This window comes from Emys orbicularis, chromosome 11 (genome assembly GCF_028017835.1).
Source record: "Emys orbicularis isolate rEmyOrb1 chromosome 11, rEmyOrb1.hap1, whole genome shotgun sequence".
Lineage (NCBI taxonomy): Eukaryota > Metazoa > Chordata > Testudines > Emydidae > Emys > Emys orbicularis.
In genome coordinates, this window is record NC_088693.1 from 46,294,657 (window position 1) to 46,318,005 (window position 23,349).

The following is a 23,349-nucleotide window of genomic DNA, read 5'->3' on the forward strand; positions in this document are numbered from 1 at the left end:
AGGGCTGGTTAGGGGAGGCTGTGCCTCCCCAAACAGCCAGGTGTGGCCCAGCCCCCGCCCGCTATCCGCCCCCCCCCACTGCTTCTTGCCCCCTCACCGCCCCCCCGGACTCCTGCCCCATCCAACCCCCCCTGTTCCCTGTCCCCTGACCTCCCCCGGACCTCCTGCCCCCGACTGCCCCCTGCTGCCCCATCCAGCCCCTCCTCTCCTTCCTGACTCCCCCCCCAGGACCCCTGCCCCCATTCAACCCCCCTGTTCCCTGTCCTCTGACCACCCCGACCCCTATCCACACCCTCACCCCCTGACCACCACCCGGAACTCCCCTGCCCTCTATCCAACCCCCCCTGCTCCCTTACCGTGCTGCCTGGAGCACTGGTGTCTGGCGGCGCTACAGCCGCACTGCCCAGAGCACCAGGATAGGCATCCATGCCGCCCGGCTGGAGCCAGCCACACCACCACGCAGCACAGAGCACCGGGTCAGGCCGCGGCTCTGCAGCTGCACTGCCAGGCAAGAGCTCGCAGCCCCACCGCCCAGAGCATTGTGCCAGCAGCGCAGTGAGCTGAGGCTGTGGGGCCGGGGGCTAGACTCCCAGGCCAGGAGCTCAGGTGCCGGGCAGGAGAGTCCCGCGGGCTGGATGTGGCCCGTGAGTCGTAGTTTGCCCACCTCTGTCCTAGACCCTGGGGGAAGTGTTTCTGTATCCTCTGTTTAGTCACAACTCCAATGGTCCCCCCTTCCTGGGGGGGAAGGGAAAGCCCTTACTTCAGAAAGCTTTTTAAATCTCAAAGAAAGACTTTGTGCCTTCCTCTTTAGAAAACCCCATAAAAGATTTTGTTGAATTGCCACTAGCAATCTTGAAGCGAAGGGGGAGAAATTGCAAAAGGATTTTTTTTTTTCTGGAGGAGGTTGCAAATCTTGCTTTCCTAGGATTGCAGAAGAAGAAACCTTTTTTTTTTAATATAACCTTTAAGGTTTGAGCAAGGACTTCAGAAGAGATACCCCACTTTGAAAAAGAAAGTAACTTGTCTCAATTGTTCTCACAGTTTAATGGACCAGGAATGGCACCAGAAAGTTCATCAATCCACTGGATTGCAAACCTTATTTTTAGCAGATAATCTAAAAACAATTTGGGAAGAATTTATGTTATGAGGAAACATTTGTCTCAGATTCTCTGACTCTACTTGGCTCTGGATCACCTAATAGAATGGTGAACATTAGCAACACATTACCAGGGGCACTCCAGCCACGGAGTTCAGGCGCTCTAAGTGCCTTGGCAGTGTGGACACCTCAGGAGTTAGGGTGTCCGGGGCTGATTTAATGCGCTCTAACTTGCAAGTGTAGCCAAGCCCTTAGAGTTAGTCCTCAGTTAATGCCAGAAGGGACCATTATATCATCTAATCTGACTGCCTGCATATCACAGGCCATTAATTTTCACATAGTTATCCTATTGAGTCCAATAACTTATGTCTGACTGATGCATAACTTGTTTGGCTAAAGCATATTTTCCAGTCTTCATTTGAAGACATCAATAGATGGAGAATCCACTCCTTCCCTTGGCCGTTTGATCCAGTAGTTAATTAACCTCACTGTTAAATATTTGTGCCTAATTTCTAATTTAAGTTTGTCTGGCTTCAGCTTCGAGCCACTGATTGTGGTTATGCCTTTCTCCATTGCATTACAAAGCCCTTTAGAACCCAGCATTTTCACCCCATAAAGGAACTTTTACACTGTAATCACGTCTCAATCTTCTTTTCAATAAGCTAAACAGATAAAACTCTTCAAGTCTCACTGCAAGGCATTTTCTTCAGCCTTCGAATAATTTTTGTAGCTCTTTTCTGTACCTCTCCAATTTATCAACATCCTTTTTAAAATGTGAACACCAGAACGGTATGTAATATTCCAACACTGATCTCACCAAGACTGTATACAGAGATAAGTCACCTCCCTACTTCTACTAACCTGTTTATATATCCAAGGATCACATTAGCTCTTTTGCTACAACATCGCACTGAGAGCTCACGTTCAGTTGTTTGTCCACTATCCTAGAGTGCATCTTTTAGAAAAAACATCTCACATAAATTTTAAAATTGTCAGTGACAGAAAATCCAGCATGACCCTTGGTAAATTGTTCTATTCGTTAATTACTCTCACTCTTAAAAATTTACACCTTATTTCCAGTCTGGAATTTGTCTAGAGGAGGTATGCAAGTTAAGGCAGGTCATCAGAAGGTGATAAGGATGCTTTTTATGAATGGAAGATCACAGCCAAGCCTGGCTGTAATATGTTGGAAGGATTTTGGGTGAACTTTGCCCTATAAGACTTGACAGTAAACTAGTTAAGAAAGTCTAGGTTGTAGAATGCGTATGTTTTTATTTTATATGTAACCATTTGTTTCCAATACTTCTACTCGTTATCATTTGAATCTTTCCTCTTTGTTAAATAAACGTTTGCTTTTTTTCATTATAAACATTGTGATGGGTCTTCCCAGGGTGCAACCTGGAACTGGGGTACCACTGAGTCCTCTGGCTTATCAACCTCGGCTCCCTCTTACACTATGCTGTTGTGACAAGTTGCAAACCTCTGGTAGGTACTACACTCATACAGACATCCACAGGCAGGGACACACCCAGCTGAGTTACATGAATGCTTCTCCCAGCCACACATGCACTAACAATAGCAAGGCTCCAGCCAATTCCCCCCAGCTCCCCAGCTTTGCACTCCAGTGCTATACCATTCTGTCCTGGTCAGACGCTTGAGCAGTATATGTTCATAACCCAGTCCAGTCTGCCCTTCCCTCAACGTGGAGAAGACATGCACCAGTTTTTGTTCCTGAGCAGATTTCCCAAGCACTCCAACCAAAACACGCTGTTTTAGGTAAAACATAAAACAAGTTTATTAACTACAAAAAGATAGACTTTAAGTGATTATAAGTGGTAGGCATAAAGGATAGAGATGGTTACTAAAAGAAAAAAAATAAGTGAACAATCTAAGTTCTATAAACTAAACAGGATTTGAATCAAGCAGTGTCTCACCCGGATAGATAGCACAGGCAGCTAACAGATCTTCAATACAAAGGCTGGAATTCTCCTCCAGCCTGGGACCACCTTCCCCCTTCCAGATGTGTTTCCAGGTGTTGAGTTCTGAGAGGAGTGAGGCCAAAACATGCAGCCACTGTTCTCTCTTTTACATCCTTAGTCTCTGTGCCTAGAAGACACTTGTCTCGACATGCCCTGACGGGCTTCCCTGAGTCCCTCAGTTGAGCAGTCCCCTGGTCTTGTGCAATGGAGTCACAGGATCAAGCAGTCCCCATTGTGTGGTGCTTGCACAACTGTCCTGGAATTGTAAATCCCTTCATTACAACTCCCCTGCTTGTTAATGGCTGTTAAGTACATTCTGTCATACACTCATGTGAGTGTTTTGCTTTCTTTGTATGCCACTAGCAAACTTAAAACATATTTCAGTAACAACCATGCAGCAAAAATCTCAACTTGATACACACTAACGATATACACATTTGGACAGAATAATGGGTTTCAGCAGATCATGGCTTTTTATATATATATATATATATATATATATCTTACATAGCATGCTTTGTATGAAACATATCATAATTATATGACAGTGGTGAATATGGGTTCCCAGGGTTGCTTAGGGGTAGAGTGCCACAAACATATCTAAGTGTTGTATGATAAACTGAGTGATGATCCGAGGTGTAACTGATAAGCTGGTGTGCACTGTTCCTTTGGGAACAGGGTGTTTGTGAATTATCTGAGTGTCCAGTGGACCAGCGCTGGACACTTCGAATATTCGGGGGTTGGAGCGTGCCTACTGCTAACCTGCAGAAGGACCAGAGCTGGAGTAGGCTGAGAGAGAGGAATGCTTGTGTTGTCCATGGCTGATAAAGCTGGGGAGCTGACCCACAGGAGGCACAGAAAAGGCTTCTTCACTCTAATGACAGGTGGTAGCAAGGTGCCTCACAACCCTGGGTACTTGCGGGAAGCAGCACAGTGGCATAGTTGGCAGGCTCTCCACCCCATTTGCTGGTTAACTAAGGGTCATACTCTAGGTGATACAGACACAGATGCAAAAGTGAGAAGACTGGAAATAGTTATTTTCCATTTGTTTATTTTGGGTAAGGGAAATAAAAACAAAAGAAAAGTACGGGATGAATAAACAGGAGACATATGCTAAACATACCAGAAAGCAACTGGAAAAACTGTGCACAGAACGTGGCTCAAATGCTACAGAGAAAAACGTGGAAGGAATGAGATCTCTACTCATGGAATGTGATAAGCAGCAAGGAGATCTGACTGATCCAGCAAAAGAGCCTGAGCGAGGTGTAGGTTTAGAAAACCAGCCTGACACAGCTTCCAGCAAGGCAGCCCTGAATCTCGACCTGGCCAGGATAGAGGTCCAAAAGCTGGAAATAGCAGAGAGTCACAAAGAAAGGAAGAAAAGCAACAGCAAGAGAAGGCCAACCAGAGAACACTAGAGTTGGAAAATCAAAAGCATGAAGGTCAAGAGAAGGAGCAAGAAGCAGAAAAGCAACAGCCCAAGAAAGGAAGGTGGAAAGGGAGTATAAACTTCAAAGAATGGAAATGCAAGAGGAATATGTTCCTGAGTTCCCAGAGGTAAACTGTGAGGAGGAAGAGACAGCTGAGAGAAGAGAGGAGCCCTCTGCACCCTTGTCAGAAGCAAGTAGCCACGTGTCTCCAGAAGAAGGAAGTGAGGACTCACACACACAAACCCCAACACACCTTACATGACTATGCAGGAGTGTGGATGTGCAGGAGATTAAGGTTACCTCATAAATTTCCAAGCAATATACTAGTACCTCATTGTGGATGCTATACATAGAAAGGGCTCTGCTGAATTTTGAGGATATTGGTAGGAGTAGTGGACTGATCCCCTGCAAAACCACCAGATTTCAGAAGGGAGTTAAAAACATTCTGAGATCAAAATACCCCCCACCCCCAAGTCCTGTATTCTGCTGGTATTGAATAGATGCACAAGAACCTTGCAAGACTTACGAATCTGATAGGGAGGTGACACTAACAGAGAGAGGCAAGGGCAAGAGCTCTTACATCATAGAAGTTAGTGGGTGTCCTTGCCTGCTGATTACCAATATCCATGCAGATTTTATTATAGGCAGAGCAGGTACCACCGCCTGTACTTATGGTTGTCCTATCCTTCCCATTGTAAGACCACAGTTTTGGGTATTTAAAACTTTGTCAAACTTAAATTGTTAAGACTGAAATTTTCCACATTAAGTTCCTGCCTCACACTGGGTTTTTGTTTGTTTTGCAGGTTCCAGTTAAAACAGTTCATACATTTCTGAGAATGAGATTAGGGGAAAATATGTTGTTTTGTCCAGGTTAAAAAAAAAGAATTCATACAACTGTCTCACTGAGAAGCTCTAGTATCTCCACGCTTTGATACAGGGACTTGATATTTGCCAGGGAGTTTGCCTCTGTGTTAGAGCGGAGCCTCTTCTTGTTCAAAAACACGCAGATCTGGCCAAGTTTTAAGCCTTTGGGGGAAGAAAAAAAAACAACCAACAACAGTTCACAGAGGCTCAGTAGAGACTTGTTAAAAGTTTGGCAGCTAAATTATCTGAAGAATCCATCTGCACTGATAACGCTCTAGCTCAGGACTGCAATGACTTAGCAGAACTTTCCCTGAAATTGCTCCTGCACACTGCAAAATTGAGAGTAACATTACTGGTTTTCCTATGCTCCTCATGCTGACACCACAGCAGGGTGAAGGACACCGCCTGATCTGAATGCAGAACAGACAGTAGATAGAGTGGACAGGGAGGATGAATGAGTTGAATAGTTAGTGAGGCTACTTTTGATGATACCCTTGTCTCATTTGTTACAGAAGTTGGAAGAGGCGTAGTGAATGAGGCAGAGGACTGCAAGAAGAGAATTAATAATTTCATGCTTAAGAAAGCTGAATGCTGCCCTGGAGAACTGGATTCTATTCCTACCTCTGCTATACGGTTCCTACGTGATGCTAGATAAGTCACTAAACCAAACTCTTCCTCATTTTCTGGGTCCCCAACTTGAGATCCTGGGGTCTTATTTGCACAAATGCTGACCACTCAGAGCAGCAATTGAAGTCAATAGGAACTATGATCTGAACATCTTACATAATGTCAAGCTCTCTGTAGTATAAAGTCCTAGCTGTCTCAAATCAGGCACCTAAAGTTAATGGATATTTTCGGTCACATCCTTAGGGAAGCGCTCCTTCCAAAATCCTTTTCTAGTCCCCCAAGTACACACCCCTTTCAAGTGACAGGACCTTGCCTCCCCTGCCCTTTGGGGTGGGACCTCACTATCCAAACATCTCCAGGTTACATCCCTCTGGTTGCTAACTGTAATACCTAGCAAGCTCAATAGGCTTGGCACCTGCAAGTTTCTCTTTAGGAACCTGTGGATAGTAACACCTTGCAGTGACACAGAAGCAGCATCTTCCACAACAAAGTGTGATTTATTTGACAAAAGGTACACAGTTCTCAGAAAAATGGATTTAAAGCAATAAGACGACCAATAAGCATATTGTATTACCTACACTTGACATTCCCCTCAATCACACAGGTAGAAATGGCTTAAATTTAGTGTCTCCTGTTTCCTTCAGGACCAAGGTACAGCCTGCTTGCTGCAGAACAACTCTGCCAGTCTGTGTCAGCCTGCAACAGACAACTTCCCCTTTCCTTTCTGCAGGATAGTATCTGTGGGTATGTCTACACTGCAGCTGAGAGCAAGCCTCACAGCACAGGTAGATAGACTCAGGTAGCAGAGCTTGAGTTAGAGCACTAAAAATAGCAGCGTGGACATTGTGGCTTGGGCTGCAGCTTGGACTTTCAAGCCTAGGGGATCTGGGCTTGAGAGCCCAAGCTGCAATGTCCACACTGCTATGTTCAGTGCACTAGCTTGTATGTCTACCCAGGCTGGGAGGCTCGCTTCCAGCTGCAGTGTAGACGTACCCTATAAGGTTTTAGTATTCCTTTTGATCTCAGGTTCGATCTCAGAAAAGTAAACTTTGCCAGTCAGGAAGGACCAAGCAGAAACCAATTAATAGTTTCCCACAATGTTCCCTTATGGAGCCTTGGTATTCTCATGATAGTATCTTATCTTTGGCATTATTTTGCCTTTTCTGCTTGGTTTCTTTAACATCTCCTTCTGATCCTACCCCAGAGCAAGTAATCCATGACACACAGAGGTATGAATAATATTTATAAAAAAAATACAGATATTTCCCAGGTCGTCAAACTTTTTACCTTAATCTCTATGTGCCTCAGTTACCCATTTGTAAAATGGGAATAAAAATACACCCTCGTCTCACAAAGGTGATGTGAAAGTAAATTCATTAATGTTTATGAAACACTCAGATACTATTGTGATGCACTCTATAGAAAAGTCCAAGAAGAAATTAGTAATCCTGTCCTCAGGGCAGGGTTTGAATAGTACGCAATAAATAAGGCCTGGGCCCACCCACTGAAGGAGAAAACAAAATACTGAATAGCTGATCACTAATTGAGCACCATCCATTCTTTGAACTGAATGATGCAGGGCTCCTGTGGAAAAAATAGTATGTGATCGTGTAATTAAAGACTGGTAAACAATTATATAAAGCAGGGGTAGGCAACCTATGGCACACGTGCCAAAGGTGGCACGCGAGCTGATTTTCAGTGGCACTCACACTGTCCTGGCCACTGGTCCAGGGGGCTCTGCATTTCAATTTAATTTTAACTGAAGCTTCTTAAACATTTTATAAACCTTATTTACTTTAAATACAACAATAGTTTAGTTATATATTATAGACTGATAGAAAGAGGCTTTCTAAAAATGTTAAAATGTATTACAGGCACGTGAAACCTTAAATTAGAGTGAACAAATGAAGACGCGGCACACCACTTCTGAAAGGTTGCCGACCCCTGATATAAAGCAAACTGTTCTGCAGCCCTAACTATAATTGGTGTGTATAGACTAAACGGTGCAGCCAATTGTATGACTACATTCATGGGTCATTCTTTAAAATGTTCAAGAGACCAAACAGACAATAAATTTGTGTAAGTTTGGTTAACAACAAAGCAATACAGTATGAAAGAGACAAATACCCTCCTTCTGGAAGCTAATTCTTACAGCCTGCTCCCTGTATAGAAGGAGTGCTTCAAAGATATGCATTTCAACAAGCAGTTTGTTTAATTTAAACTATTTAAACTATTCCCCTATGCTGCAAGTAACACAAATATTGCTACACGGTAATAGCGCAGGGATAGCCAAACTTACTGACCCTCCGAGCCGTCTGTGACAACCTTTAGAAGTTCTTGCCGGGGCTAGGGGCTTCAGCCCTGTGGGAGATGCCTGCCAGGGCTCAGGGCTGCTCCTGCTGAAGTTCTGAGCCCCGGCAGGCATGCCCTGTGGGGCTGAAGCCCTGAGACCTCTCTCCCTGCTGGTCAGAAGCCAGAAGCAACACCTGGGGGGAAGGAGGGGGGAGACACATGGGGTCACGTGCCCCACCAGATTTTTGCCAGGGTGTGCTGGCCCTTCTCAGTCACATGGTGCCACCGAGCCCCCTCCTTGCAAGGCAGCTGCTGGAGCCAGCAAGTTGGGATCTATGGCCATGGGGAGAGGCAGCAGAAAACATCTGGGAGCTGCAGTGAGAGCTACTGCCTCTTCCTGTGGAGCTGAAGCAGTGTCCCCTCCCTGCAGTTCCCAGCTGTTAGCTCTTCCTGGAGATGCAGTGACAAACAGCTGGGAACTGCAGGGAGGGGCTGCTGAGGGGAAAGGGAGCGTGTCTGGGGGGCTTGACTCAAGCTGTTGGCGGGCTGAACGTTTAAATTGTTGCCCCCACTCCCAGCAGGCACCAGTCATCTCTAACAGAAGCCACTAGCCCCACCACCCCACTGCAGGGCAAATCTGGTAGGCAGAGAATGGAGGGGCTGTGGGGGGCTCTGCGAGCCACTGTTTGGCACTCCTGTAATAGTGCATGAGAATCTGAAATTCAGACTGCAAACAAAAGTGAAAATTAGTATTTCCATTGCATAAGAAAAGTAAATTGCAAAAAAGTAAAAAAAACAAATCAAAATAATAAAATGCAAACTTGATTTTAAAAATCCTTAATTTTCAAAATGCAAGAAGTTTATAATGTAGGTAAGAACATTTCTTTAACAGTAATATTTTAAACCTGACACTGTTTGTTTTAAATTAGTCCTGTTTACCCTCCACTGGCTCTAAATGTGTCAAATTCCTGGGCTGGTCATATGAATACCAACCTTCTCTTTTTCATAAAGAAAATATAGTACTCTCTAATAAGACAAAATACATGCATTTTATATGCCGATTAGACCCCCCAAAAAGATTCTTATAAGAGTCAAAATTTAAACTTCAGAAACATTGAACTGGACATACTCTAGGCCACACTTTAAAAATATACTTGAAATATATTTAGGCTGAGATTTTCAAAGATACCTAACAGATTTGGATACCTATTTCCCACTAAAATTATTAGGAATTAGACATACAAATCCCCTAGGTGGGTTGAATAGTGGTTGTTTGGTAAAAAGAATAACTTTTTCATAAAATGAACAAATAAAAATGTGTAAGATCCAACTAAGATCATGGAACGTATAAAACTTCATTTGCATTATCTATCAAACAAAAATATTTCAGATGTGATCTAGTAACCAAATTCACATTAAATAGACATAATCTTGGCTTAGACATGCAGTTTTTCTTTTCATTTAAGAACTATTGGTTCATTAGTATCATGTTCGTTATTGCTAGCTGTTTCAGAACATTAACTGTCCTCTCACATTACTTAGAAAGATACTGGGTACCATCTGCTCTTGCAAGGGATTTAAGTATACATCTATTAGATATCATGCTATTTATTTAATTCAGCACCCACTTCCTATTGTTGTATCTTCTGGAAAAGAAAAAGTCAATTTAATTACAAGGAATAAAGATAATCTCTCCCGCCAGGTTGTCATGTCACCATGAGAGCAGAGAAGAGACCAGCATAAAGTAGGTTACAGTATTTAGTAAGAGTAGCAAAATTAACAACACTTAACATTTAGCAAAAGGTCTAACAAAAATAGAATAATGTATGGATCTTTTTAAAATATATATATATTATTACTATAAGCCAAGGGCTTGTCTAAATCAATCTTGGCACATCTGTCTGATGTAGAGCGTAAACAGGATTAGAGCTGGATTTAGCTGCTTGACGCTAATTGTACTCGCAGTTTCTGCACATGTCCACTTTTTCAAATACAGCATGAAAAATAAGCCAGCCTGATATATGAATTTTTAACAACGCGTTTTATACACCTACTTAAGCTGTACTAGATTTTCAAGCAATGGGGTTATCCTACAATTTTTTGCTATTTAGGATGATCTAATCTCCTAATACAAAATTCTGTTTGAATACACCACACACTGAGATAAAACTGTGAGGTAAGGGACTAAAATTTGAATACAATTTAATTGTACATAGAAAACCAAAATTTAATTATTTATTAATAAGGTTAAACTTTTTTTTTTTTTTTAAACAAACTGTTTTTAGAGCCAAAAAGATCAAAACAGATACAAAAAAAGAAAATAATTCTGTTGAAAATTAAGAATATTTGTGACAGAGAATTTAGCAGGCTGTTGCTATGTATATTTTAAACAGGAATATTAAAATAAAGCATTTGTTGAACAGTTCTTAAACCATATGTGCATTATCTCCTGACATGGTATAGAAAGTGCAATGCTACATTGTTATAGAATTTCTTTCTATAATTCAATCTATAAATTTCAAGCACAAAAAGAAGGAAAAATATAGAGGAAAGATAATCTTATAGTTAAAGCATAGGATTTAGGAGTCCTGAGATGTGGCTTCTATTCCGTCCTCTGCTATAAATTCCTTGTGTGATTTTAGGCAAGTTACTTAACCACTCTCTGCCTAAGTTTCTCTCTATGTAAAATTGAGTTAATCTTTTCTTTACCTCACAAAGATGCCGTGAAGTTTAAATTCATTAATGAATGAGAGGCACTCAGATGCAGTGATGAGCTCTATAGAAATTATGAAAATAATAAAATTAGAACTACCAAAGAAAATATAGTTCTCAATTACAATATTCATTTCTCCCATAACATTATTTCTATGGCTTATAATATTTTGCCAAATTTTGTACATGCAGTACAATAGGTGTATATTTATATACTATAAAATATAAAAACTAGCACATAAAGCAGCAGAATCAGGTATTAAATGAATAATTTACAACAATGCAAGTATAGTTCTAGGCCTGTTAAATGTTCTGCTTCAGAACAGATTTTAAAATAATTTACAATTTTTAAAATGTGGTTTCTATTAATATCTGCCATTCAGGTCATTAGATATTAAATTTGTTGCGCTACACATAAAATTCCATAACAAACTTATTTTGGCAATTTCTGAATTCTCACATTTTTCCCAGCACAGAACTCACAGACCTGGGGGAGGGGATCTAAGACATCTTTGTGCCCTCCTGATCTTGGTCTGCTCTGGCACTCCTGACATAACATAGGCAGCCCAACAGCCTGTCTAAGTTACGGCAGCCTCCCCTGGGCTGCTCTACAAGTTGCAGCACTGCCCGGAATCTCCACAGTGCTGTGTGTTGCAGCCCCACCAGCACATTTCTCTCCCCTCATCCCAGCCTCACTTCCAGCTCTGCCACTGCTTTACTGAGTGGCATCAGGCAATTCACTTATGTCCCAATTCAAGAAAGCATCCCTAATCATGAAAGCACTTAAGAACATGCTTGAAGTTAAGTATGTGCTTATGTCCCATTGGGAGATTTAACATATTATACACATACGTACTTCTGCATCTGCTAAATAATGACATTTACTTTAATAATCTGAGACATTAGTGAATCAAAACATCTTTAGACATTCATATATTATATATTGAATCAGATTACTATACGTGATGTACCAGCTTTGATGTGGGATCCTGTCAGCTGTAAATCTGCCTGGAGCAGGGGCAAAGAGGCACAAGCCATCCATAACCATACTCTAGCAGAGGCTCGTATCAGTCAGCACAAACCCCAAAGTGGGTAGAACTGATCAAGGAGATGATGGATTCAGGCTGTCTGGAAGATGTGCTGATTCAGCACCTCGCCGAGGGCAACCTCCACCAGCAGCACTCAGATGCAGACCGAGACAAATTTTAAAGCGTCCCTCCCCGACCGAACACCCAGGGCAGGCAACAGCAATAGTGCCTTTAGCATTCTCTCACAGGAGTAAATTTCCTTCCCTTTCTCTACTCCAGCACAGCTACACCAATGGGAACAGGCAGAAAGTAAATCACACCCCTATGCCTACAGGAAGTGAGTCTAGCCCCATACTATTTTGTCTTACAATGCATTTCCAAGAAAGAGGGAGAAAGAAAAGTTAAGACTATTTTATGGTAAAACTGGATTAATCCATGTAACATACACTGCTATGTATTGCTATAATTTTTATTCTTAATCTTAGAAATGTCCGTATTATGTATATAATGGTTGAGGAGAAAAGACGCGATACGAAGTATGTGGGAATACTAGAAATAACCTGAGGGGGAACAATATTATAGTATATGTGCCATTTACTTGACCCTAAAATACAAGCCAATCATTGGTCTTTCACATAAAGATAACAATTTACAAAATAGGAGTATTTTACTAATTTTGTAACATTTTTATTGTATACTTCACTATTTTACAAGGATGTTTATGCTGCAAGTAATCAAAGGAAAGTGCAATTTTTGGGGTTTCATTTCATTATTTTAAAAGGTCTTCAATAGCTCAATACTTCTGTCAAAGCTTTTTCAAACAAATTTGATATCAATACGATATGACAACTGAAGCAAACCTTAATTTCACTCACAGTAAGAAATCACAGGATTAAGTAACACAGTGCAGTCTTTTAGAAAAGTTTATTGCTTCCAGATGGAGGCAAGTTTCCTTTCAGCACTGATTGTAACTACTGTATACAGGGAACCAATGTAATTATGAAAATAGACAAAATGTAGTTATACAAATTATTAAAATATTGACACAGAAGAGGCTTACATAATAAAGCATGTATCTTGATTAAGATAAGACAACTCCTTTACAGTAGTTTATGCTTCTATAAACTTTCAATATAAAACTACATGGAATATATGGACATGCACAAATCTGCAAGGCATCCATAAAATGAATTCTATCTCAAACTGTGTGCTGTTTGCCTCATGTTGTGTTGTGCCATGTGTTTCACTGCATGATGCTCAACACCATGATATCCACCTGTGCATCAGGCGAAGCATCTATGTTTATCTTGTTCAGCAGCGGAACTGTTCAATATACTTGCAATCCACTTATGATAAAATAAAAATTGTGTACATATTGCATTTTTCTTTCATAATTCCAATTAAAATAGCTACATACAGAATACTGGTAAAATTTATTGACAACTCTAAACAATGGTTTAATGAACAACAAGAAAAAACATTTTTAGTCATGTTCGGATAAGGATGGAAGAAGTAATTAAAGAAGCTTTACTTGGGATATTTAAAATGCATTAAATTAAAATGCATTCAATAAACAGTAGTGGAATCAAGAACTCCAGTCTGTATAACTACATAAAATACTTAAACAATTTAGGAAAACAACTAACAGGTACAAATAATGTGTTTGGGAAATGTTCATAGGGCCATTTTCTGGTCAGAGAACAATCACAAGCCATGCAAATATGAACCCCTGACTCTTTGGTCCATGTAATAAAATAATAAAATAATAAAAATAAAAATAATAAAACAAATGGAGCAGCACTTTTTAAAAATTAAACAAATAAGACACTTTATATAATAGGCAGAAATAAGCAGATGTTGAATGAATGAAAATGGGTGGTAATAAATAGCACATGTCCCAATGGGTTACAAAATAAAATAAAGTTGACCCTGTAACACACTGAGGACTTCCTACAGGAAAGCCAAACATATCTGACCATGCCCAACACACATATGAATATATGTCAGCTGGTTAAAAACAAAACAAACAAAAAAAATAACTAAACCAAAAAGTAGTTCTCATAACTACTGACATACATCCTTGCACATGGTAATACCTAAGTAATCAACACTACCATTCCTATTAAGCAATCTGCTTCTCTCTCTTTTGTTTATTTACAATCTTAGTTCCTAATCCTGTAATTGCATCTTCATGAGCAGACCCATGTACCTGTTCAGAATTCCACTGACATTGGGCGGGGGAGGGGTTGGAAGAGGAGGAGAGAGATGGCAGAAACAGTATCATACTGCGTGAGAAAGACAGACAAAAAGAAAACTATTATCCCATGGATCAGGAATAGGCATTCTGACTGAATTCCTCAGGAAGAATGAGCAGTCATCAATTCAGGGAGTCACAAACCCATCTTGGGAAGTTTCCACTCATTTACCTATCAGCCCATGGGGAGGAAGACAGGGAGACTAGCAAATGCCAAATCAAGGATAAGGTAGATGCAATAAAGAGAGAAATCTCTCAGAACCAGCTCCTTCAACTTGGTTTTCGCCCTAAATCTTGTGCTGTTGAACAAGCCTCCATCTAGTCTGGGTTGAAGATAAATGCCATCACTGCTGTCCTTAAATGCATGAAGAAGCAGGAATAAAAAGCAGATGTTAAAGAGCACTGGGGATAAGATCCCCCCCAACACACACACCCGTTTCACCCAGTTGTTAATGTCAAAGGCATTTGATTCTATGTTTTCATACACTACATTTTGGAGGGTTCATCAGCTAGTCCACGAAGACAAGCACTCATGCAAGTATGCAAATCAGCGTGCCCAGTATGTCTGGTACATGTAGTGAAGCCAAGCCTTCAAACACCTGAGGTGAAGTCTGGCATGCTGAGTCATGTATTCGCACTAGGCCATATGCTCTGGAAGCTGGAGGCAAGAGTATACTGTTCCTCTTGGCCTGGACTTGAGGATTTTGAGAAAGTGAGTACTGAGAGAAACCTATCCTTCAGATGGTAAGTGAGGGGTGTCGAGGCATCAAGATCTGTACCAATAAAATGTATTTTCTGGGACAGAAGTAATGTTGATGTCTCCACATTCAATTTCAGCACGAGATGAGAGAATAGTTGTATGATCTGACTGATGCAATTCTGAATGTGCTCCTTTAATTTTCATCAGAGCAGCCAGTCATCCAGGCAAGGATATATTTAAATACCAGAGATGGGCATGACCACTGTAATACATTTGGTGAACAACCTTGAGGCAGAGGATAGACCAAAACATAGCACTACGTATTGGCAGTGTGTGTTCCCATATAAACCACAGATGTTTTCTGTGGCCATGATGTATAGTTCTATGATAGTAAACGTCCTGCTAATTAAGGGCAGAGAACCAATCTCTAGGGACTAGATGACAGACAAAAAGGTGACCATCCTGAATTTGAGTTTCTTGAAAAATCTGTTCAGGTTTCTCAAGTCCAGACTGGGTCTTAACCCACCTCTTTTAGGGGAATCAGAAAGTAACAAGAATAAAAGCCTTTCCCTGAGTGTTAAGGAACTTCCTCTACAGCTCACAATTCTAGAGGAGAATATACTTCCTGAAATAATAAAATCTTGTGAGATGGGACTCTAAACAGGGAGGGGGATGGTGGTTGGGATAAGGAAGGGAAGTAAATTGGATGATTCATAGATTCAAGGACTGGAAGGGACCTCGAGAGGTCATCGAGTCCAGTCCCCTGCCCGCATGGCAGGACCAGATACTGTCTAGACCATCCCTGATAGACATTTATCTAACCTACTCTTAAATATCTCCAGAGATGGAGATTCCACAACCTCCCTAGGCAATTTATTCCAGTGTTTAACCACCCTGATAGTTAGGAACTTTTTCCTAATGTCCAACCTAGACCTCCCTTGCTGCAGTTTAAGCCCATTGCTTCTTGTTCGATCCTTAGAGGCTAAGGTGAACAAGTTTTCTCCCTCCTCCTTATGACACCCTTTTAGATACCTGAAAACTGCTATCATGTCCCCTCTCAGTCTTCTCTTTTCCAAACTAAACAAACCCAATTCTTTCAGCCTTCCTTCATAGGTCATGTTCTCAAGACCTTTAATCATTCTTGTTGCTCTTCTCTGGACCCTTTCTAATTTCTCCACATCTTTCTTGAAATGCGGTGCCCAGAACTGGACACAATACTCCAGCTGAGGCCTAACCAGAGCAGAGTAGAGCGGAAGAATGACTTCTCGTGTCTTGCTCACAACACACCTGTTAATACATCCGAGAATCACGTTTGCTTTTTTTGCAACAGCATCACACTGTTGACTCATATTTAGCTTGTGGTCCACTATAACCCCTAGATCCCTTTCTGCCGTACTCCTTCCTAGACAGTCTCTTCCCATTCTGTATGGAGGATTTTTTCTTCCTAAGTGGAGCACTTTGCATTTGTCTTTGTTAAACTTCATCCTGTTTAACTCAGACCATTTCTCCAATTTGTCCAGATCATTTTGAATTATGACCCTGTCCTCCAAAGCAGTTGCAATCCCTCCCAGTTTGGTATCATCCGCAAACTTAATAAGCGTACTTTCTATGCCAATATCTAAGTCGTTAATGAAGATATTGAACAGAGCCAGTCCCAAAACAGACCCCTGCGGAACCCCACTCGTTATGCCTTTCCAGCAGGATTGGGAACCATTAATAACAACTCTCTGAGTACGGTTATCCAGCCAGTTATGCACCCACCTTATAGTAGCCCCATCTAAATTGTATTTGCCTAGTTTATCGATAAGAATATCATGAGAGACCGTATCAAATGCCTTACTAAAGTCTAGGTATACCACATCCACAGCTTCTCCCTTATCCACAAGACTCGTTATCCTATCGAAGAAAGCTATCAGATTCGTTTGACATGATTTGTTCTTTACAAATCCATGCTGGCTGTTTCCTATCACCTTACCACCTTCCAAGTGTTTGCAGAGGATTTCCTTAATTACTTGCTCCATTATCTTCCCTGGCACAGAAGTTAAACTAACTGGTCTGTAGTTTCCTGGGTTGTTTTTATTTCCCTTTTTATAGATGGGCACTATATTTGCCCTTTTCCAGTCTTCTGGAATCTCTCCCGTCTCCCATGATTTTCCAAAGATAATAGCTAGAGGCTCAGATACCTCCATTAGCTCCTTGAGTATTCTAGGATGCATTTCACCAGGCCCTGGTGACTTGCAGGCATCTAACTTTTCTAAGTGATTTTTAACTTGTTCTTTTTTTATTCTATCTGCTAAACCTACCCCCTTCCCATTAGCATTCACTATGTTAGGCATTCCTTCAGACTTCTCGGTGAAGACCGAAACAAAGAAGTCATTAAGCATCTCTGCCATTTCCAAGTTTCCTGTTACTGTTTCTCCCTCTTCACTAAGCAGTGGGCCTACCCTGGCTTTGGTCTTCCTCTTGCTTCTAATGTATTGATAAAAAGTATTCTTGTTTCCCTTTATTCCTGTAGCTAGTTTGAGCTCATTTTGTGCCTTTGCCTTTCTAATCTTGCCCCTGCATTCCTGTGTTGTTTGCCTATATTCATCCTTTGTAATCTGTCCTAGTTTCCATTTTGTATAGGACTCCTTTTTATTTTTTAGATCATGCAAGATCTCGTGGTTAAGCCAAGGTGGTCTTTTGCCACATTTTCTATCTTTCCTAACCAGCGGAATAGCTTGCTTTTGGGCCCTTAATAGTGTCCCTTTGAAAAACTGCCAACTCTCCTCAGTTGTTTTTCCCCTCAGTCTCGATTCCCATGGGACCTTACCTATCAGCTCTCTGAGCTTACCAAAATCCGCCTTCCTGAAATCCATTGTCTCTATTTTGCTGTTCTCCCTTCTACCCTTCCTTAGAATTGCAAACTCAATGATTTCATGATCACTTCCTTCACATTGCTGAGGACCCACTTGTCTGATGTCATCTCACTCCATGCACCATAAAAGAAAGAGACAGGCGGTTTCTAAAAGGAGATACGGGGTCTAGGAGATCTGCCCTGACTGGTACACTGTCCTCAATAGTATCATCAAAATGATTCCCTTGTTGTAGTGGAAGTCTGAAGGCTGACACATGGGAGGCTTGGATCTCTTCTTGGAAGAATCCTGGAAGTCTGGGCTGATAAAAAGAAGACCTGAACTGCATCTGAGATTTGAATTGCCTCCTCTTTGTCATGAGAGTATAGATTCCCAGTGAGTGCAGAGTCACAAGAGAGTCTTAACATATGCATCACATCATTAAATTGTTCTCAGAAAAGACCAGAGCCTTCAAAAACCTTCAATTGTGTTTTGCAGTTCTTTTGGGAATGCCAGAGGCCTTCAGCCAGGAAGAATGCCTCATTGAAATCACTATGGCCATGGAGCATCAGGCAGTACAGGATGAATCAATGGCTGTTTTAGGAGATGTACAAGCTGTAAGATGTCCCTCAGCCACTGTTGCCAAGAACTGGTCCCTACAGTCCTCTGGCTACTTGTCAGCAAATTTTGCGATGAAAGTCCAATTAATAAACATATTTGAACAGCAAAGTTTGGTAATTTGCAATCCTCATTTGTAGGTTTGCGGTGGCAAATTTTCCTGCCATAATGGTCTAGTCTTTTATGGTCCTTATCCTGTGAGGTAGCCTTGAATTGAGATTGACTCAAGCGTTCATTAGCTGTAATGACTCCAGGAGAGTCTGGAACAGAGTGAATGAAAAAATAATCAAATTCCTGCTGAGGAACTATATAATGCCTATCATCCATGTGTGTGAAAGTCGGTGATATGGAAGCTGGAGTCTGCCAAAGAGTTTTGGCCAGATCTAAGAAGGATCATTAATTGGAAAGGTACTCTTCCAGAGGGCTGGAGTCTGTAAAATACATTGCAGCCGGTACAGATTGTCCTGCACAACTTCCGCTTGTATTCCTAAAGATGTAGCAAGCTGCTTTATAAGATTTCCAGGTCCTTAGGGGGAACCGAGGAAGATTCAGGAGTAATGATTTCATCAGGGAAGAATAAGGATGTGTGTGGCGGCTGATCCAAGATTTCCTCCCTGGTTCCCTCTTCTTCAGCAACCCCCAAAGTTGGGGATGGCTCACAAAATGCACAGGTATAGGGTCTTTCCTTGCTGGGAAGGAGATTGAGACTTCCTTCTAGATTGCGTTGCAGATAGAGATCTGGAAGGTCTAGTAGCAGTCCAAAGTGTCCAGTATGGACAAAGGAGGTAGTTAAATCTCTGCTTTGCCCAAGGTGGTGGACAAAATAAGGGAATGTCCTTAGGTGGTTAATACTCTTTCCCCAACCCATGAGTTTATGCAACATGCCTAGATTTTGACATGTAGAGTGAAACAGGCTGTCTTGCTCAGAATGAGAAGAAGAGACATAGCTCTCTTCAGGGAAGCAAGGAGCTGTTCCAGCCAGCATCAGTGGTGGTCTCGGTACCAGCAGCGATGCATGTTGCTGCACTGGTGACACCGACTGCATTGAGATGGCTCTAACAGTACCAATGTAGACACACATAGCGCTTGTTCGGGAGGACAAAATGCCTTCTGCTGTAACAACTGCACCAGTGGCTCTGATGGTGCCAGTGTAGTGATAGAATCCATCACTAGTATCTGACAATGATGATCAGTGAATTTGGGAAAGAAAGGTATACAAGTCTTTTGCTGCAAAATATGCTTGTGGTGTCGATAGTACCGAGACTGGAGGTAAGTTCTTGGTAGATAGTACATGTTGCACTGGTCCCAATTATGTTAGAATGGATTAAGACAAGGGTGTCTGCTTCACTGAAAATATTGTAGATTATTTTAAAAGTTGAAGGCACTGACCTCGATGGACCTGCTGGGGCCATAGTCGATGGTGCCACCTCACATGGTACTGGTGAATGCTGATGCTTATGCCTAGATTTTGACTCAGTACCAGGGGACTTATGTCTTTTACTTGATTTGTCCTGTTTGTGGATCACGGTGTCAGACTTCGTCAGCCTCTCTGTCTCAGAAGGAAACTTCTTCAGCTTCAAAGTCGCTGCAAGAGAAGGAAAAGAGCATCTTCTTTCTCCAGTCATTGGTTTAGAGCCCGAAGGAGCTAGAGAAGCACTTTTAGTAGAAGAGCTCTCCATTCTCTCATGATTGGGGTCTTGTTCTGAAGAAGGGCACATCATCTTTATAAGCAATGCTCCCCAAAGCAGAATTCCCTTGATTGTTTTGTTCTTGCTGGGAAAGAGGTACATAAGGAACATTTATCCCTGACATGTCCATCTCCCAAGCAAAATAAATTAAAGTATTTATTACTTACAGGCATTACAGCCTGCAAGTGAAACACTGCTTAAACCCTGGGGACCTCCGCATTTTCACAGCCAGCCAGGATTAGCTATACTATAACAATGAAAATGTGTACACTATAAAACTATGTACTAAATAGTTAGAAAAATGCTGGTTGTATAATACTCTTGCTACAGATGGTCAGAAGGAACTGAAAGGGAGGTGGCAGCCATGCCCTGTTACCCCTCAGCTCTGTGCACAAGGACAGCAGGGCACATGCACCACGCTCCGGTATTGCTGGCAGAAGTTGCTGACTCCACTGCATTGGGTGCATACACACCTACAATGGAATATACACGTGCACAATCGCTCAAAGGAGAACTACTGATTATTTGTATAGGGCGAGATTCTCACCCTGCTCAGGCCACTTAATGCCAAGTAAAAGGGCCAGAGTGTCAAAAAGTGGCTCTGAAAGGTCCAGATCCAGCTGGAAGAATTCCCTTGGCACAATTATTGAGGACATATGCTGTTCTTTGAGGACCCCCTTAAAAGCCCTGGCATAAAAAGTAGGATTGGGGGCAGGTGGTGTGAAAGGCCACAGCAGATAGCAGAGAATGAGCAACAAACAGGAGAGTTTCGGAGGTAGTTTGGAAAGGCCGGATTAAAGGCTTTTTTCTAGGAACAGTTTTATGCTCAGTAATGTAATGGTCAGCAATGGAACTGTGTCTGTGACCTGCGACAGATGTGCCATGTATTCTTTCCTGTCTGAAGCCAGAAGGGACTTTTTATACATAGAGTGTAAGTTGGTGGCTGTGCTTGAAGAAAAGATTCTTGAATTGGAAGGGCAAGTGCAGACAATACAGAGCATCAGAGAAGCGGATGAGTTCATCAACAACCAAAATTCAGGAAGCATCGCTACCCAGATTTAAGAGAAAAAGGATGTGACCACAAAGGAATCAGAGAGAGGGGAAAATGAGAGAGGAGGCCTGGTAGTTTGTAACCACAAGAGGCAAGACAACGAGCCGGCATTCTACACAGCTGGAGGAAGATGGGCAAGCTGTGGACACCAGAGAGAAGAGAAGAACCAGTAGGGATTCTACATAGGGATTGAGAAACTCTGTACCTCGGGGGAACACCCTGCACCCCCTCCCATGTTCATCCTTATAATATGATTATGTGGTATCCAATGCAAAGTTTGTCATGTCGGGTGTCTTTGGAAGGCTCATGATGCACTGAGCATTGTTGGTATAGTAATGTTATAGGTTGTAATTTCATGTATAGAGTTATGAGGCTGAAAATGTGTCCTCATGGCTTAAAACAAGCCCAAGGAAAACTCTTCAGGAGCAGAGGGGCAGTTCACACCTCATCAGGGCATGTATGGGACAAACCCAGCCCAGCCTCACAGGAACAAATGACACTGGCCTAGGCTGCAACAAAGGATCTGTTGGACTCTCAAGTGAGTTACCCCCTTCCCTTGGTCAGTTTGGGACTTTGATGAAGTAATGCTCACCTGACTCTGAAGGGGGGGGGGGGCAAAGCCAAGAGGGAAGAAAAAACACATGATAAAAGGGAGAGACATTTGCCATGATCTCTCTTACACCTCCATCTACAGACACCACCCCCAAGCAACTGAAACGCTGATCAAAGGGGAGAGCCTGGCTGAAGGGCAACCAGTCAGCCTGTGGTGAGAAGCATCTAAGTTTGTAAGGGCACTGAAAGTGTTAAGATCAGCTTAGAATGCATTTTGCTTTTTTTTTTTAATTTCATTTGACCAAATCTGACTTGTGCTTTGACTTAAAAATCTCTCTTTTGTAGTGAATATATTTGTTTATTCTACCTGAAGCAGTGTGTTTGGTTTGTAGAATGTCAGAGATTCCCCTTGGAATAACAAGCCTGCTACATATCAATTTCTTTGTTAAATTGATGAACTCCTATAAGCTTGCAGAGTCCAGCAGGCAAGACAGAGGTTCCTAGGGTTGTGTCTGGGACCAGAGATATTGGCTAGTGTCATTCAGTTGCACAATCTAAGCAGCAGCTGGCCAAAAGTGCTCACTCATGTAGCTGGGACCAGCTTACATGCTAGAGGCTGTGCGTGAACAGCCTGGGAGTGGGGAGTTCTCACAGCAGAGCAGGGTAAGGCTGGCTCCCAGAGTCAAGGATTGGAGTTACCTAGCAGATCACTGGTCCAGAGAACACCATGGGAACCTGACAGGGCTCAATACCAAGTCTTTAGCAAGAAAACCATGGAAGAGATCTTTGAAGAGACAGCTTGTTGAATGGAATGGAGAGGTGAATGGGACACACTTGTGGATGCTCACACAACTTGTAAGAAAATCAAGCTTGCCTACAAAGAGATCTTCAATCATCCAAGGATGACAGACAGCATAGAATCCCTAACGATAGTTAGGAAAAACGAAAAGAAAATGTGCTGTTTTCTGGGAGCCAAGACACAAAATGTCACTCTAAGACTGCATGGGCTTTTGAAGTTGATGGGCAAGAATCCACTGGTGCATGTCAGCAATAATGACAATGCAACATGGGATATCTCAGACTATTGGTGATTTCAGGGAACTTGAGAGGGTGCTGCAGGAGAAAAACCATCCAGGTCATCTTCTTGGAGATGCTTCTTGTCCCATGAGCAAAGACAGAAGGTGGAAGATTCTGGAAATGAACCACTGGCTAAGTATAAGGTAGAGGATTTCAGTTTTGTGTAACACTGATCATTCTTCTATGGGGAGGGAAACTGTTTACAGATGGGATAGCCTCAATCTTAATAGAAGGGGAACTAATCATCCTGGAGACAGGCTGGCTACAGTAGTCAGGAGAACATTAAACTAACAACAAGAAGGGAGGGTGAGAAGAAGGAAAAAACGGGCACTCATTTAGCACAAAATCATGATGTTGAGAATAAAATTAATCAAGAAACCAAAGAATATGAAGAGAAGAAATTCTTTAATTGCCTTTGCACAAATGCTAGGAGCCTAGATAACAGAGAGGATTTGGAATTGCTCATTTAGGAATATAAATTTGATGCAGTTGGTATTGCTGAAACCTGGTGGAATATGCATGACAGCAATGTTAAAATCAACAGTTA

The 23,349-nt window shown here is 42.0% G+C and overlaps 1 protein-coding gene across 1 annotated transcript in view; it reads right to left on the reverse strand.

Annotated features, from left to right (window-relative positions):
• Nucleotides 1-23,349, reverse strand: part of CERKL (ceramide kinase like) — a 96,691-nt gene that overhangs the window by 51,753 nt on the left and 21,589 nt on the right. The window lies entirely within an intron of this gene.